At 42.2% G+C, this 3,424-nt stretch overlaps 1 long non-coding RNA gene across 1 annotated transcript in view; it reads right to left on the bottom strand.

Annotated features, from left to right (window-relative positions):
* LOC123279387 (uncharacterized) overlaps positions 1 to 3,036 on the bottom strand; it is a 3,541-nt gene extending 505 nt beyond the window's left edge. The window contains exons 1-2 of the long non-coding RNA XR_011497806.1: positions 889 to 3,036; positions 207 to 320 (exon numbers count right to left, since the gene is read on the bottom strand). This is a non-coding gene — a long non-coding RNA (uncharacterized lncRNA). The remainder of the gene's footprint in view (positions 1 to 206; positions 321 to 888) is intronic.
* Between the last annotated feature and the right edge of the window lie 388 nt (positions 3,037 to 3,424).

Below are 3,424 nucleotides of genomic sequence, written 5' to 3' on the forward strand. Positions count from 1 at the left end.
GACATCCTCCGGGGTTCTTCCCAGTGCTTCCATATCCACTGGTAAGTGTTAACAACCGGCTGCTGGAACGATATTCACATGCGTCTCGGAAGCCCCAGGAATGAAGGTCTGGGTTGGTCACCTGTTGTGGATCCTCAACAACCCCACGAAACGGATAAAGACAAAAAGAACACGGAGCGAGTATTAGAGGAGGGGATCGTGATTACCTACTGCGGTGTCATCTCCAGTTTCAGAAAGACGATTGTAGAATGTTTCCCTGGGTTTTTCTTTCTCTGTCACCAAAGTTGACAAAGTTGAAATATTACAATTACCAATGCATCCTAAAAAAAGCGATGAGAAAAGGGATAGAGAAGAAAAGGAAATGTTAAAAATAAATATACATTTTATTTAAAGTATGCATGTACATACATTAAAATATACATACATATTTATTTTTTAAATTTCCTTTTTTCCATCCCTTTCCTCGTTGCTTTTTACAGGATGCGTTGGCAGTTGTTAGTTTTCAACTTTGTCCACACAATATGGTGAATCGGTTATTCTGGGTCATAATAGCCAATAGCTTGAGCTGCTTGTGCCGCAGCCTGGATGGGCTAGAAAGCCGTCTTCTGTTCCCAGTCAAACTCAGACGTGGCAGTTTTCCAATTCGTCTAGTAAATGCTTGGGAATAGTCAACTGAATGTTGCCTCCAAACCCTGAAGAGGCCCGCCAAGTGACCTCCTTCTTATGGTAGGGGGTGAAAAAGACAGCAAGACGCTCCTTAATTCAGAGGGTACGTCACAACCTGCTGGACCTCTGAACACGATTCATCAGGCCCCTGAATTTTGTGGAATTTGTTTCCCACCCTCTGACACACACGTATTTTACCAAATCATATTGGGTGAGGGTTACCTCTGGCTCTGCAGCTCCTCTCAGCCAGTATTCTCCATACAGCGGGCCAGTGCGATGTCCTATGAAACAAAGAATGCCCCATGGGACAAAGTCCCACGGAAGAATGTCCCCCGGGAGAATGTCTGATGGGATGTACTGAACTCCGGTTCCCCACCACCGTGGTGATGTGCTTCTGAGGTGAGAAACTGGAGGTGTATTTCGGACATTCTCTAGTGATTAGAACAGAGAGAAATAGATGTGCTGGGTCAAAAGCTGTATACTGGCCTGTGCTGATTTTCTCCAGCAAAAAGACTGGTATTGCAACGGTGGTTGTAACAGGAGTTACTACTCTTCATCGTTCTTTCTCCAAGACCCAACCTGCTTTCTGCAGAGGCCAAAGAAAGCTAGTGGGATGGGTATGTGGGTACAAGATGATAATAAAAATCAAACCAACTTGTAGTTACTTGCATTAATGTTTTTAAATCCTCTACAGACAATGCACGCCTTCACTCCCCTAAAGCCTTGAATTCATGGGACCGTGAATTCCAGGGGACCTCACGGGAGAGCTCATCAAGCATCAGCTGCCAGAGTCGCATCTCTTAGCTACATTTTCATGGCCCTCAGCTCCAACAAAACTAGATAACACTCCAAAATTTTCTTCCTTCCTCTAGAGGTCTGTTGTTTGCAATTAATGATGGTATCAATTTGTGTAGTAGTCAGGTCTCTTAGTTACAAGCAACAGAAACCAAATCTGGGCAATTTAAACACAAAAAAGAAATGTATTAAAAGGATGCCAATTAAAGAAAAGCAATTTAAAACCAAAATCAGGAACCAAACCAGCTCTAACCTTTTGCTAGTTCCCTCACTATAATAAATGATTAACACATGCTCGCTTCGTAAGCATGGGAGCTACAGCTCAACTATTTGAATATTGCATTTTGACCAGTTTTGTAGATTCCACAGAGATGTCTCAGTGGGTCATCTTCTAAAACCAGTCACCTGCCCTGCCTAAGACAACATCATACGGTCTGTGCAGCACCAGGTGTGTCTTTTCTTGGCTCCTGCAGAGAAGCCCTAGCAGGAGACCCTCAGCTCTGCCAACTGTTTCCATCGTCTTTTACCCCGAGTCTGTGTTTCTGTTTTTGTTTCTGCTTCTGGGTCATGTCAATCAGCCCATCTGTGCCTTGTTAGGGCCATGCCCCTTGCTCATCGGTGTTCAGGTGTCCAGAGACAAGCATGTTCCAGGTGAGTCTCCACAGATATGGCTCTGTGCACACGTGAGTCTGGCTTGTGCACGGCTGCTGTGACATTCTCTGTTGGTGGCAGCACTGGTCGGGGATTTCGTCTCCACACTGACCTCTTGGTGATCTCTGTTGGGATGATCAGGATCTATTCTTCCTTGAGATATATATATATATGTTTTGATATAAAATATAAATGTATATTTTACAATAAATATATATATTTGCTTTATTGGTCTGCTAAAATACTAGTGTATGAAAACAGTTCTTAAGGACCCCTCTTCCAGAGTTCTACATGAAAGAGAAGTTACTTACTTTGTTTAAAAGTTAGAATTACTCTACGTGGTTGAGAGCATCTTAGAAACAGTGGTGGCAGAACATATGGACGTGGATGCAAGGAAGCGGGGTGAGTTGTCCTCTTCGCTTTGGAAGAGCAGAGCAGACAGAGGAAATATGGGTCAAAGGTTCTAGGTTTGCAGAAAGAAATTTCGTTTGCCTGGGATTATAATACCTGCAAATAATGAGGCTGAATGGAAGCAATGAAGTGTGTTAGAACTCTGGCAAAGGTGGTTTAATTTTGATGAGTTTATTCATGAGATTTTTTAAACATTGGCACCTGAGCTAACATCTGTTGTCAATCTTCTTTTTCCCCTCTTCTCCCCAAAGCCCCCTAGTCACAAGATTTTTTAAAAAACAATCAAACTTAGGAATCTTTTACCTCTAAATATTTTCCCCCATTAAAATGACACATTGGCCTTGTCGTGCTTAGTCTGCTCTTATCAACAGATGTAGTAAAAGTTCTTGACTTACCTTCTATGTAATCTCGAGTGGCAGAGACTCTGTGTCTTACCAGAGTAGCTTTCTGTGCTTTTGTGCTGACGTTATGCTTTTGATTATTAAACAAGCAAGTGACCAATAAAAGTTACTTCTGAATGAGCTAAGAATTCTTACAATTGTGTTACCTTCTGTGCGTTGCGTTTTAAGTGCCATCTGATCACTCCTCAACAGGTGGCCAAACTCCCTGCTCTGGTCATTCTCTAGTCGCTGCTCATTAGCACCTGTGTTACTGGGCCAAGTGACTATCCTCCAGGGTTAATTATTTCAGTTTTGCCCTCCCCTCATCAGATCTTGGATTCAGAGAAAGCTTTTTCAAGATGTTTTGCACCTGTACAAACTTTGTGCTTTCCCAGAGGTCCTCCAAATGGAAGACCAATTTCTTATGTGTTTACATATTTAACTTTATTTTAAAAGAGATGTTAAAAATAACTAGCTCTGGTATGGTCCGTATTTCTTAATTAGTTCAACAATATTGTAGG

The sequence above is a fragment of the Equus asinus genome, chromosome 24 (genome assembly GCF_041296235.1).
Source record: "Equus asinus isolate D_3611 breed Donkey chromosome 24, EquAss-T2T_v2, whole genome shotgun sequence".
In the NCBI taxonomy this organism is placed as follows: Eukaryota; Metazoa; Chordata; class Mammalia; order Perissodactyla; family Equidae; genus Equus; species Equus asinus.